The 15507-nt window shown below is 42.1% G+C and overlaps 1 protein-coding gene across 2 annotated transcripts in view; it reads right to left on the bottom strand.

The window, feature by feature from the left end:
* tle5 (TLE family member 5, transcriptional modulator) overlaps window positions 1-15507 on the bottom strand; it is a 57472-nt gene that overhangs the window by 40786 nt on the left and 1179 nt on the right. The window lies entirely within an intron of this gene.

Below are 15507 nucleotides of genomic sequence, written 5' to 3' on the forward strand. Positions count from 1 at the left end.
TCGTCCGTGAAGGCAATGCAGCAGAAATACACGCATGCACACTCAGAAACACACACATCAGTGTCTCCCGCAGGTTTGAGCGAAACCAACAACAGGACATCTGTTTTTGTTTATGGTCACATTCTTTCTGGTAAATTTGCTGTGGTACTTTGTGTAAAGCAAAGCAGCCCGAGCTGACAAAGTGATGCACCGACAACTCAACTGGCAAGTCTCATGCTTCTGCGGATCCTTTAGTTTCTGTATTATAATCATACAGAACCAGAATGTCAATGACGCAGTCCCTCATCTGGCTTGTGATCCATCACAATTCATAGGTTACTGCAATGTGTGAAATACATAAGGAAAGTTTTGTTTTCATTGGTTACCTGTATTGGACTAAGTGACAGTAAGAAAAGACACTGAGAAGCTAAATAGGCTCACAAAATCTGACCAGTACTCCTATAAAATGGAAAAGTGATCAAAAAAAGACAAATATGACCTTGAGCACATTTTGGATAAAGACATTTATCATCATTTTGTGATCAGTGTGTTCAAGTTTCAAGGAGGAATACTGAATCTTGTGAATTGGAGTCAGATAGATGGACAAATAGACAGATAAGAGATGGATAATTGACTCCTCGCCACTAAAGAAGTTTAGGGGAGGAGCTAAAATGAAAATAATTATTATGAAATATATTTTCATTTTAAAATTACAATTATTTTATTTTTTAATGACAGTAACTGTAACACATACAGCACATAACAAGCATTTACGAGCTCTCTCATAAAGGTTTAGCCTTGCTTGTAACTTAAAAATACGCCATTAGTTGTTTATTTCTTTCCTCAGAATCGGTGGATAATCATGTTAATTTCTCTTTATTTATTTATTTATAAAATCACCACAAGGTGAGAGTTTTGTAACTGATTGGCCCAGCAGGGAAGTGCATCATTTATAGAGCGGTGACACGTTTTCAGTCCTCTTGATTCAGTACTTTGTTCAAGCCATATGCTTCTCTGGGGTGCCATAAACTCCAAGGTGCTTGTGCGTTTGTTGTTATACATAATATACTTAAAAAATATTCCTCTTTGCAGACATACTTATGAATCCTTTATCGCATTAAAAAAAAAAAAAAAACAACTGCATGGAAACGTCAATAACTTTTTTAAAAGTTCAAACTAACTAATGTACAGTATGCTTTAGCTTTGGCTAAACTGCAGTGGAAACAATATTGATAAAAGCCAAAAGAGGCTGAAACTGACTCAGAGCATAAATCGTGATGTGGGTGAAGAATCTGAATCACCGAACACTACAGCGTCTGCTCAACTGAAGCAGCAGCAAACAACCAAAGCAGACATGACGCCAGACCACCAACCTATGACTCTCTCCCCCACCGATGTAGGAGCGGTGCTGAGCAGGATCAATGTCCACAAGGCTGCAGGCCCTGATGGCATCCCCGGGCGTGTTCTCAGAGCGTGTTCTGGGGAGCTTGCAGGAGTGCTCACAGACATATTCAATCTGTCCTTGGCCCACGCTGTGGTACCGGCCTGCTTCAAATCCACCTCCATCGTCCCGATACCCAAAAACTCCAACCCATCTTGCCTCAATGATTACCGCCCAGTAGCACTCACCCCCATCATCACTAAGTGCTTAGAGCGACTGGTCCTAGCACACTTCAAATCCTGTCTCCCCCCCACCCTGGACCCCCACCAATTCGCATACCGCCGGAACAGGAGCACAGAGGATGCAGTCTCCATCGCAATGCACTCTGTCCTCTCACACCTGGACAACAACAACACCTACGCCAGAATGCTGTTTATAGACTTCAGTTCAGCATTCAATACAATCCACCCCTCACAACTCATCAGGAAACTGACAGACCTGGGTATCAGTTCCCTCATCTGCAAATGGTTACTGGACTTCCTGACCAACCGCCCCCAACATGTCCGGCTGGATAACCGCTGCTCATCTACCATCACAATGAACACCGGTGTACCACAAGGCTGTGTGATGAGCCCTTTCCTCTACTCCCTCTTCACCCACGACTGCAGACCGGCTGATGGTTCCAACACCATCATTAAGTTTGCAGATGACACCACGGTGATTGGCCTCATCAGTGACAACGATGAGGCCGCCTACAGGGAGGAGGTAGATCGTCTGGCTGAGTGGTGCGACAGAAACAACCTGCTGCTTAACACCGAGAAGACCAAGGAGCTCATCGTGGACTACAGGAGGAATGCTGACCCACATCCACCCATCCACATTAAGGGGACGGCTGTGGAGCGTGTGAGCAGCTTCAAGTTCCTGGGAGTCCACATCTCCGAGGATCTCACCTGGACGACCAACTGCTCCAAGCTGGTCAAGAACCACCTGTCCTCAGACATCCTGGTGAACTTCTATCGCTGCACCATCGAGAGCATCCTGACCAACTGTATAACAGTCTGGTACGGGAACTGCTCTGCCTCGGACCGGAAGGCGTTGCAGAGGGTCGTGAAAACTGCCCAGCGCATCGCCGGAGCACCACTTCCTGCCATAAAAGACATCTACAGGAAGCGGTGTCTGAAAAGGGCTGGGAAAATCATCAAAGACCCCAGTCACCCATCACATGGACTCTTCACCCTCCTGCCCTCTGGGAGGCGCCACAGGAGCCTCCGGACTAAGACCACCAGGTACCGGAACAGCTTCTTCCCCACAGCTGTCAGACTCCTGAACTCTGCCTCCTGACATCTGACCCACGTTAAACTCATGGACTGAACATACACACACCCACAATGGACAACTGTACCCTCAAACACAATAATAACATGGACTGAACCACCACTCACAACCACTAGCACTTTATATAGCCTCTGTAGAAACTATCTACACCCTCACTTATCTTAACTGCACTACTGTATAGCTCCGTGTAAATAATCATTCTGTACATTCAATAATCTTTAATCCTACAACTGTTTACAACTTGCATAGTTCCCATTTCTGTATAGCTGTATATCCCAGATTCTGTAAAGTTATTTATTTCATATTCTGTATAGTTTTTCATATTTATATCCTGTTCATATCCTGTACATAGCTTGTACTCACTACAGCCTGTACATACTTATAGTTATAGAATATTCACAACATACTTCATACCGTGTACATTATAACATACCATAATAGACCCATTTCTGTAATATACTCACATATCTATATTATTGCTAATATATATTGTAATATATCTATATCACTAAAGCACTTCTGGATGGATGCAAACTGCATTTCGTTGCCCTGTACCTGTGCATGTGCAATGACAATAAAGTTGAATTCTATTCTATTCTATTCTAAAATAGCATCGATATTTGTATGATGAGAAAACGCTAACCGTCAACAATTATTACATGAAAAACTATAAACAGTACAGTAATGACGTTTTCAGCACTGTCATTCCACAGCAAGAAGATTTCGACTTTTAATCCAGACTGGGGTTTCGCATGTTCTCCCTTTGCATGCATGGGTTTCCTCTGAGTGCTCAGGTTAAATCCATGTTAGGTTAACTCGTGCTTCTAAAATAGCCAGAAGTGGCAGACAAAGTGCTTTAAGTGTATAGAATGAAGCAATGTGTGAATGTATAAATGTGGGTTGAAGTTGAAAGTGCTTAGAGTGGTCAGCAACTCCAGAAAAGCCCCTATATGCAAGCCAGTCCATTACCATGTTGTTTATAACGTCATCTTTTTCAGTCTCAATTTATCTTAATGCACTCAACTCTTAATATTTTCCCAACAGTAGTGAATTAAAATTTACATTAATCTGCCTTTTCTTCACCCCATTTCACAAAAACATGGTCATATTTTTCTAGTAACTTGTCAAACTGATGACGTGCAAAAGACAACTTATTTATGGAGTCAAACACAAAGAAGGCATACATGCGGGGAACTGCAAGGTAAGGGGTTAAAATGGCAATCATGAACCACAGAACCCCAGTTACCCCTATGCTATCATCAAGGCAAACCCAAATACAAATCAATTAAGTGAAGCCACTGATCTATTAACTTTGTTTGTGCTGTTGATGCCTTTTTGAGCATTTTTAATGCAGCTATATAACTAATAATATAGCTTCTTGTGTAAAGTTCATCCAAGAAGTTTTGGTCAGTGAAATTGTAATTAGATTAATCAGATGTGTCTTTGCATTGCGCCCCTCGGCAGTTCAAACACCATGGACCGATCGTCACTCTTGTTCTACTTCTGGGAATTCTGCTGGAAGTCTGCCTGAAGGGTCCATGTGTATAATTGATACACTGCAGTGCAGTTTCTCAGTCTGTGTGATCATATAAAATTTACAGGAACGCAGACGTGTGCACGGAGCCTCGCACACACAGTATGTGGACAAAATTTATGTCACCCAAGCACACTCTAGCAGGTTTGCAGATACAGAAACTATGACAGGTCTGAAGCACTTTACTTCTTGTGCAAATTAGAGCAGCACCGATTGCAATTTCCTCAGCAAATTATGATTTCTGATTATTTGCTATCTGCCAATTATTCTTATTCTTTCTAAGAACTAAAACTGACAGCCTATACAACACATATACTTTATAACTTCACTAAATAACAGGACATTAAACCTTTCTCTCGGATTCATGCGGCTCCATAATTTTTCTCATAACTGTTTTTATCCTTTGCTCAGACTGAGGCTGTTAGTTTGTGGCTGGCTCAGAGTTCTGGATAGCTCTAGTTTAAGCCACTTTTTCTTTGTTAATTTCTATAAAATGTCCATGTTTAAGTGACTCATTAGGTTTGATGTCACGAACATTTATGCGGTTTTCTCTGCTGTTTACTTTAGTGAAATGTCTGAGTCTTCACTCAGTTCCAAGCTAACAACAAAGTAAGTGGCTTTAAGTGTGTGTCCAACTATTTGCCTGTGCGGCTTTGTGGCATAACACAGACTAGCGCTTTAATGGTCATATGAGCGGAGAGCAGTGGAAACAGACCAATTCTTGTCTCTGGACAGTCAACTGGTGAATCTCTAATCCAAATATAATAATTTCTTGCTCAAAAAAAAGAACATGGCAAGGCTTCAATATGCACAATACATGAATGACTACATCCATCTATTGTTTTGACTACATAGCATGTTCCCACATCTGATCTACTCTATAGGTGAGCAGAAACGGTTCCTTCTACAACCAAACACATAAATGGGTTGTTGAAGAAAAAGAAACCATGAAAATTATGCTGGCACTGCAGTGTTTTCTCATTTTTAGCTGGGCTTTCTGTGTTTAGAAACAAAGAAGAAAAAGGAACAGACTCAGCTCACTGTCGTCCAATGTGCATTTGCAGAGTTTGGGAAGCCAGCCACCAGCAGGAGGTATAAGTCAGTGTCTGAATCTGTACTCGCATCTTTTCTGCCTACTTGAGTCTAAGTCAGTATGTGTGTATGCTCAACAAGAGAAGGGCTGTACCAATCTACACCCCTCCATTTTAGCCAAACCCCAAAGCACTCTGACAATCATCCACCGTGGCCTTTCACCAAAATCAACATCACCTGTGACCCATGGCCTCTACTCGGCCACTTAAATGAGGGGCCTCCTGCAGGTTGGTGATGTTTGGGTGGGTTGGTAGGTGGGGGGCACATGCAGGGCTGTGTTTGTCATGCTAATCAGCTGGCCTAACCTCAATGACCCAGACATCTGCTGGCCTGCGTGTGTCAAGCCCCACATTCAATTTTTTCCCCAGATACAAAAAGCAGATAAGACCCTTGAGGCTGGTAAGAATGTGTGTGTGTGTGTGTGTGTGTGAGAGAGAGAGAGAGGGGGAGGGGGCTCTTATTGACGTTGAAAGGGAAAAATCCTTTTATTTCTATGCATGTACTAGAGCAATAATTACCAGAAAATAAAGCCAACGTGCATGTTTGTGCGTTTTTATGCTCGCCTCTGTGCACGCACTAATGTCCAGTACCCCCCCCCTCGCCAATCATCGGACACACATAGTTAAGCTTGTTGCTCTCTCTCATACACACACACAGACACACGTTACTGTGTGTCTGTGTGTGTGCAGCAGAGCAATGGAGCAGGGGCGGGGGGAGTTTGTTTAATGGGCGAGACAGGGGACCATGGGGATTAAGCTCTCCCCAGCTGGAGGCTTTAGAGGAAAGGCTGGGGGCTGTTCTGTTAATTCAAGTGGGCTTAATAATGCCTGTGCACCCTCTGCCCCTGACCCTCCCACCACTACATTAGATCTGGGAGGAAACACATGATAAAGGGAGACAGACAAGAGGAGGTGGAAGTGTGTATGCTGTGTGCAAGAGTCTGTGTGTGTGTGTGTGTGTGTGTGTGTGTGTGTGTGTGTGTGTGTGTGTGTGTGTGTGTGTGTGTGTGTGCGCGCGCGCAACCTGTGGCCATCTCTACAGTCGAGCACATGCTCAGGGGACTTGTGAGATTTTGCCTCCCATATTACTTGCGCTACTCTCTGGATTTGGCACCAGGCCTCTCGGTTGCTCCACTTTCACGCCACTGCCAGCTTTGTTGAAGCTGCATTAGGATTAATCAACACCCAAACAATATGGCAAATGCTGTCAACTGGGTCAGGCACTGTGCCACGATCAAATGAGGCTTTTCCCTCTTAAACCAATGAACTGTGCCCGTAACCTGCAACGGGGGATTAAAACGTGCCCACTGACATAAAATGACAAGTGAATCCCCGTTAAACCTCAGAAACCTTAGTCTTCTTTGTTTCTAAAGCCCTTTTCAGACATGGAATATGCAACGTTGCTGGCTGTATCAATATATTAAAGGATTCTGACACTCAGACATGAGGGTTTTTCTTGCATGGAGAAAATCTGGCGCCCTTCCAGCGCCAAATAAAGATCACTAGTGTCAACATGAAAAGAAGCGCAAACAAAAAATATCAATTCAACCGCTGAGCCAGCAGTGCATCAGCTTAAATACAACATCTCTGTCTTACAACAGGAGCAGTCAACTCTGCTCCGTCCACAGCCGCAATATTTTGCACAGGCACTGGATAAGCCAGCTAAGCCGCGTGGTTTTAACAAGACCTGGATTCTCTGCTCAGCGCTCAGCACAAGTTATTGTCCACAGCTGGGTTGTACCAAACTCTCCCACTGGTTCTAACAGTAGAGTCAGAGCCATGCTGCAGCTCTTTGGGCTGGATATCCTCCTCCATCACTGCCAGCTGAGGAGTGCACGTTCAACTTTCTCGAAAGTTCTATGGAAAAACAATTATTCCGATGCCATAAAGCACCAACTAATAACACAAACACAATGTGAAAGTTAATTGTGTATATTTACTTCTTTTTAACGCTGTAATAAATTATGTGAAAGTTACAGTACAATTTGAAATTTCCAACTTTCCACTATAAACCAAGGAACTTAGAAACCAAAGCGATGAGCACAGTGCCAGATGTTTAAAAACCTTAGAAATGTGTCAGTCCGCTGAGATTACTCCAATTCTTTTTTAACTACAAGTGTAAAATATTTGATTCCTTAGCTGATATATGAACATCAGATAACTCACTGAAGGACATTTTAGACCAGCATCTGCGGGGCTCTTTGACATATGAGTGGGTGGCAATTACATTACAGGGTTACCTTGGCAACTGGAGGTTAAAATGTCCACTAGCAACTAGGGCTGGGCTATATCATACCATTCACGGTAATACCGGTATAATGTTGGGCAACGACAAGAAAATGAAATATGGCGATAGAATATGGGTAAAACACGCATGTGTAGTGCCTTTGTTTTCATACACACATGGCGGAAAAAGCATGGCGGCGACGCAGAATAAGAAGGGCGAAAATGGATCGTTGAATGAAACAGATGAACCAGAACTGGTTTGCAAAAATGCTGCAACTTCAGTGGGTTTGAACTGGTTTGGCTTTCGTCCGTCAGATACACAACAAAGCACTATTTTTGGTAGCGCATGCTAGTGGGCCATCGTTATTACCGTGTTTTTTGGAAAATACAGCACACTTAAAATCAATCCTTTGATTTTTCTGAAAATCGACAGTGCCCCTTATAATCCTGTGTGCCTTATGTATGAATTCTGGTTGTGTTTACTGACCTCAAAACGATTTTATGTGGTACACGGCGCTCGAAAATCTGTCAAATGTTTTAGTACGACTTTGCTAAGCTACGAAGCCGCACCGCTTGATGGATTGTCGGAGCATTACGGCTATCGTAGGCAGGAGCCTCGCGGAGTGATACGTACTGTGCTTCAACATAATATTACCGTATTGTGTGTGTATAACCTCTTTTTAAGTTTTGTGGATATTCTACATGGTTGTGCTGAGGATATGTCGGCCAGTTTCCACTGGAAATGCCTTTTGGTTAAACTGTCAGCAAGGAATTTGCATTTGCACTGTTAAATTGTTATATAACTAATGCATATTTAAAAAAAAACAAAAAAAACAGCTGCTTGTTTAAGTGAAAATACATAGTTTTTTTTTTTTTTGCACTAATAAAGTTGTGGAGTTGCAAAGTATTTTGTCTAGTGTCAGTTATATCGTCAGTTATATCGTTATCGCAAATTTTCAAATGTATATCGTGATAAATATTTTTGGTCATATTGCCCTGCTCTACTAGCAACCAATTTTCAACTTACCTTTTTTGGAAAAGCATGATATCTGGGAGTTTTTTCAATCCACATTTAAAACCCTTCCTAGTACAGATTCTGGTGACTATGTAATTCTTCTTCTGCTTGATAGAGTCGACTATGATATCCTAATACCGTATTTTCACGACCATAAGGCGCATTTAAAAGTCTTAGATTTTCTTCAAAAAGTACGGCGCGCCCTATAGCGCAGTGCGCCCTGTGTGTTGTAAGGAGGACGTAGTAGAGAACACCATGAGAACGCTAAAGGGTGAAGTGTGGGTGCAACCCTGAAAATGGCAAAGAGACACGCTTATGAAGCACAGTTTAAACTGAAGGCCATCAGCTACGCGGAGGAACATGGAAATCGAGCAGCGGCGAGAGAATTTAAGATTAACGAATCGATGGTTCGCAAATGGAGGAAGCTGGAAAACAAGCTCCGGCAGGTCAAGAAAACGCAGCTGAGTTTCCGCTGAGTTTCCGCGGACATAAGGCGAGGTGGCCCGAGCGGTGGATCATCGAGCAAAGAACGAGCGGGAGAAGCGTTTCGACGGTCACCATTCGGCTAAAAGCAGTTTCACTTTCACTTTTTATGAAACGGTGCCATTTTTCCATCCGGACCAGGACTACGGTAGCGCAGCAACTTCCAGCGGATTATAAGGAAAAGCTGGCCATCTTCCGCTCCTACTGCAGCAAACACATCGGCGACAAAAACATCCAGCCCAGCCACATCACAAACATGGACGAGGTCCCGCTCACTTTTGACATCCCGGTGAGTCACACTGTGGAGAAGAAGGGGACCAGCACGCTAGCGATACGCACAACGGGGCACGAAAAGTCTTCTTTTACTGTTGTGCTTGACTGCCATGCTAATGGACAGAAGCTGCCGCCTATGGTGATTTTTAAGAGAAAGACTTTGCCTAAAGAGAAGTTTCCAGCAGGAATCATCATTAAGGCAAATGAAAAGGGCTGGATGGATGAGGAAATGATGAAAGAGTGGCTGAGGGAGGTGTATGTAAGGAGACCAGGTGGTTTTTTCCACGCATCACCATCGCTCTTAATCTGTGACTCTATGCGTGCCCATCTCACAGCCGATGTGAAAAAACTAATGAAACAAATGAACTGTGAGCTTGCTGTCATTCCGGGAGGCCTGACAAAGGAACTCCAACCGCTGGACATCGGTGTGAACCGCCCGTTCAAAGTAAGGCTGCGAGCGGCCTGGGAGCGATGGATGACCGATGGAGACCACAGTTTCACTAAGAGTGGAAGGCAGCGCCGGGCGAGTTACGCCACAATTTGCGAATGGATTGTAGATGCTTGGGCTAACATGTCTGCTGGCACTGTTGTTCGAGCTTTCGCAAAAGCCGGCATCATTTCCGAGGAGCCGCACGGCACGGAAAGTGACTCTGACAGTGAAGAAAGTGAACCTGGCATGTTTGATGGAGATTTAGCGCAGCTGTTCAATTCAGACACAGAGGATGAGGACTTCGATGGGTTTGATTGATGATAAAAATGTGAGTACCAAACTTTGTTTTGCTCCTGCTTTATTGTTAAATATGCACACTTGTATGCTTGTGTGTTGTTGATGATGACGATTACTGGTAATAAAAAAGTTGTTTACAGCATCTTGTGGCACTTCTTTAGGTCTATTTTCCAACTATTTTCTATTTTCCAACTATTTTCCAACTATTTTCTGTCTCACTGATTCTGATCCCTGCAATGCGGAGTTCCACAGGGCTCAATTTAAGGGCTTCCACTGGGATCCGTTCAAAAAAATTGGAACCTCCTTTCACTGGTATGCTGATGATAGTCAACTCTATCTCCTGCTTTTGTAAGTATTTGGTGGCATCATCGCTTAGATGGCCAGTTAAATTGGTGCACTAGTGAAATCTAGCTTCTTTCATTTAAGGTAATTGGCAATGGTGAAACCTTTCCTCCATAGGCAGAATTTAGACAGTAATAAATGCATTTATTATAGTCTTGGCTCGATTACTGTTACACTAGCTCACCAGTCATCTGACTAGCAATGCCAATTTATACAGAAACAGTGATCTTATTTGTTTTTATTGTATTATAGTTGTTCTTACTTTTGTTGTTTTTGGACTTTTATCATTTTCAACGTAATTACTCACTTTTTCAACAGCATGTTCTATCTGCTGTGGCTGTTTTCAAAGTGCTTCATAGTATAGCAAACAAATGTAATAACCAAGCAGCATGCAATGAACTGGCCTACTCACTTAACAAAAATCATGTATGAATAGCTTAAACGGTAAAATGACCAATAAGCTCACAGCAAGGGATGCACTGACCAAAATTCACAAGAATCTCTATTTTTCCTAAAATATTACTGATAAACTAATGGGTGTTCACCCAAACTGTGCTTAAGGTCAAGGTCGAGTTCAGTGTTTACATATTCGCCAACTGATCGTGTCCCGAGTGGATCCCGGAGGAGACACAAGTCCTTATTGGGTTGCATCAGGAAGGGCATCCAGCGTAAAAACTCTGCCAAATCAAACATGCCGAGCTACCTACTGTGAAGACCCCTTGTGAATAACAGAGCAGCTGAAGATAGCCTCTTCTTTGTCATTGAGGTCACATTTTTTATTCTCACCTAAAACAACTTGTAATTCCAGCAGATATTTCAGAAGCGTTCCTGCAGCAGTTCTCCACTCTGTGCTGCTTTTAACCGAAGCAGTCAAGTTGCACAGAACACTTGAGGAGGGCAGGAAATCAAGCCACAGGAATAGCAAAGAGAATCTAATCAATTTTCAAATTAAAAGACCTTATACAGACTGAACACTGCTTCTGAAATGCTCCCAGTCTGATCTAAAGCCATGCCAAGTATGGAACAAAACTGCTTCCAAGACCCAGCTGCCCGTTGTATTCCCAGCGTCAGACAATATGATAGCGTTTGCTTCAGTGTATATGAAACCTATAAAAAAAATTAGAATCAGTATATTTAAATCTGTAGCCTCAACAAAGGTAGAGTGGACTGAAAATACAATGAAGCAAATAAATTGCACTTAAATGTTTGCTAAAATTGTAATGTTATCGGACTTAGCTGATATGGTCCATGGGTTCAGATATCCGTGGAAAGAAGCAACTATCCAAACAGCAAAAAGTACGGAGACGGGAAAATCTGTCACTTGTGTACAATTATGAAACAGCTAAAAGCCTACCGGCCTCTGCAAATATGCCTTTTAGATACACTTTGCATTGAGGAAATGTGCCTCAAGTGTCTCAGTAAAGTCAACAGCTTTAAAAAAATACCTAAATATTTTAATAACCATCCCAACCAATAAAAGCTTCCCCTGAAAATCTGACATGAGAGGATTGTTGAATGTGTATGTAACTAAATTTGTTTGCGAGACCCATCAGTTTGCTATATCGCGGTGCCACTTCTCTCATCCGCCAGGTCCTTATCGGTGACACTCATATCTATATGGGTGTCACATATACTTCCCATCCCTGAACCTTTATGACAGCAGCAGCAACTGAAGAGAGGATCTGAACAGGGAATGTGTGTGTTTGTACAGTTTATTTATGTGAAAAATCACAGTGGAGGGCGGTGTGTATGTGAAAGGTTAGGCGTGACCGACTGTAGTCGGTTAAGACTGAACCAGCTGCAGCTCCGGTGAAAAGACGTTAAATTCCCAAACCCCACGTCTAATCCTGTGAGTTTGGTCTTAATACTCCAATAAAGCGTAAAGAGCACTCAATTGGATTAGAAAAATAACCTCCTAGATAAGTAGACAGGCAGGAGTGGAGTGGCCCAGCTGCTCTCACCTTGGAAAAGGTGACTGAGGACTCACTCCATCAGGAGGTGACTGGTTTATAACTTCAACCAGAGACGAGAGAAGACCGAAGATGGCATCTCGTCCCAGTAATTACCCAATGTGAGGTGCAGGTTTTAATATTAATAATACAATAAAAACAACTGTCTGACATAAGTACCTTTACTGTACTCTCTGATAAAAGGTTTTCTTTAGGATCCACAGAGATCCACTGGAAGCAAACAAAATGCAGAGGTTGTTATTCACTCAAATGTTAGGAGTATCTGGGAGGATATACACAGTGTTGTGGTAACCAGCACTCTGGCAAAGACAAAGACAAAAGCTACAATAATAACTTTCTCTTCCAGAGATAGTCATGCACAATTAGGAGTGGGCGATATAGCCTCAAAATGACATCACAATTTTTCAATAAAATTTGCGTAAATGACAATGCAAAAAAAAAGAAGAAGTACCGAACAATGTTTTATTGATGCTTGCAGTAAGTGCAAGTAAACAACTAAGTAAACAAGGTGCTGGCAGCTGCGTTATTGCAGTAGCTCCACAGTGTTGTGGTTTACACAACACACCTTACACAAAAATGTACACCAGTGTTTATATGAATAACTATAATGACTAAATGTTCTTTTCTATCAGGAGACTCAAGTTGCAACACTGCTGGGACTATGCACAGGTGGTACTTGTTTTCTTTTAGACAGCCACTACAAAAATTAGGTAACCTAACAGACTCAATTGACTGTTACACAGAACAAACACTTAACATTAACTTTCAGTATTTTTTTTTAAATGCTACTAAATGTTATGACTTTACAGTTTTTCCTGTTTCTGTACCTGATATCTATCCACTTCTGTCCTCTAATCAAGGTAGACTCAAGTATTCATCTCTATCTGTAAACAAGTTCAACATGTTACTGTCTTCATGGTGAAAGTGACAAATAAAAACTCCCCAGTGTCTCTCACATACACACTTGCAATTTTTCACAGTAAGGAAATAACTAAATTGTAACCAGATGGCACAAAAGTACTTGTATGCAAACGTTGTCAAATTCTAAGCCCATTTGTTCTTACTAAGGAAATTTTCAGAGGTATGAACACAACCTAAAAGAGTTGGTTTTCTGAAGCTTGAAAACATGCAAAACTAGAGGACTGCCAGTAGCTTTTGGACTTAGCGTTCCTGACAGATCTGACCGGCCTGCTCGATGAATTTAATTTAGAACTGCGGGGTGAGGATAAAGATGAAATCACCATGATCAGTTCAGTGAACACATTTAAAGCAAGCAGTCAAGTACGCTGCCACCCTGTGACCCGAGGAAATCCTCATATGCAGGCAGAACTTTAATGTCAACCCATTCTTGCCGCTTGACAGTGCACGTTATGAAGAGGAAGTCCAAAACATCTTGTCAGAACAGGAGTAGCGCTACACTGCATTTGAATCCATCGAGCCTCTTGGCAGCTATCGGTTTTCTGTTTGATGCAAGTATTGATGTAGATTACACTGGCTCTAAAGTTGCGTAACTGTTTAAACTGGATTGCTCTGCTACTAAGAACAAGGTGGTTTCTATGCATTAGGGTTCAATTTAGTACATCTGCAATAAATGCAGGGTTTGGGAATGGATTACGAGGGAAAGGGGGAGTGGTCTCCCAAGCTCATGAGAGCAACCTTGAACTGCAGTTTGTTAGTGAAGCAATAATTCAAATCTGCTTTCTCTCACATGAAATTCAGCAGTTTTAAATACACATAAAGAATAACGGATTTGTGTCCTGTCTAATGTTTGATTTGTAGTACTGTGTTTAATCTACAGGGTAGACCTCAGAGAGCTCCATACGCCATGCTGGACCTGCACTTTCCAAAATATGTAACTACACGTTGTAGCTACACAAACCTCAACAACTGTGAAAGGTCTGTTTGTAACTGAAGCATATTAATTAGCACAAAGACAAACAAAATGTAAGAGGCTGTAATTGTATCTGATTTGGTTATTATGCTAATAAAATGGTTGTAGACAAATAAATTTTTTTCCTCTTGCTTTCATACCTCTGATAAACTCTCTACTTTAGGAGATATTCATAAGGATAAACAGAGACTTATGTATTCTCGGATTTGCAGATGGCATTGAAAATAACATAATTTAGCTGAGGTTTCTTGGGACTCTGTGCTTATGAAGGGTTTCACCGATCTGACAAGCCAGACTGCAACCAGAGGTTCCCAAATCCTTCCATCCTACTTCTGAAGACTCACATCAGTGGCAGCAGCAGCACAGTGCAGCATAATCAGGCTGCCACACAGACTGCCAAAGGGCAAAGCATTCGTGTCAGAAGACATTCTGGTTTCGGCTTCAGCAAACAACCCTTACCCTTTCAACAGTAAGAGAACTAGCGGTGGCAACAAAATGTTGCCAGAGAAAAACAGAGGGCATGATTCATAACAGCAAAGCAAAAGTCTTTTTGCGGTTTGTTGTGTTTACCTGGATCTATCACTCTGTTACTTTCACCTTTGCAGAGGGCAAAAACTGGAGGCCATCAAAAGGTTTCTCATAACACAATGGAGAAGGTTTCCAATGTAATTTTAAGTCACATGTAAGCCCAGAAAGATTGAAAAAACATACTTATTTAATTTAATTTTCTAGCTAATAGAATCAGGGCTCTAAAGCCATGCAGTGACAGGTGACACAGTTCTGCCAGTCACTAAACATAAATGTTTGACCAAAGGGCTGAGAGTCTTCCTCACTGATGAATGCATGCCCTGGACTAGTATCTGTTACCATGGAAACTTGGAATTTAGGAGAACAGAGATGTGCATTTTCCACTCATAAAAATAAATAAATAAATAAAATAGGAAAAAAAAAAATCACCCACCTGCATGTAACAGTGCACAGCTCAATTTGCCTAAATGCCTGCTTTTTGGCATTTTGGAGAATGAAACTAAACGGCACAAGGGAGTGAAAGCAGCGTGTGGTTATGAAACGTGACAGCATTCAACTGAGGTTTGATTTGGATGATTTTCAGTGCAATCATCTGGGAGAAAAAAAAAAGTTTAACAGCTTTTCAATGCAAATATTACAAATACTGCCATGTCGAGTCCACACGTCCTCTACAGAACTAAACGGTGCCAGTTAGAAACCAACACTGTGCTACTGCCCCACAAAGACTGCTTC

Source organism: Astatotilapia calliptera, chromosome 23 (genome assembly GCF_900246225.1).
Source record: "Astatotilapia calliptera chromosome 23, fAstCal1.2, whole genome shotgun sequence".
In the NCBI taxonomy this organism is placed as follows: Eukaryota; Metazoa; Chordata; class Actinopteri; order Cichliformes; family Cichlidae; genus Astatotilapia; species Astatotilapia calliptera.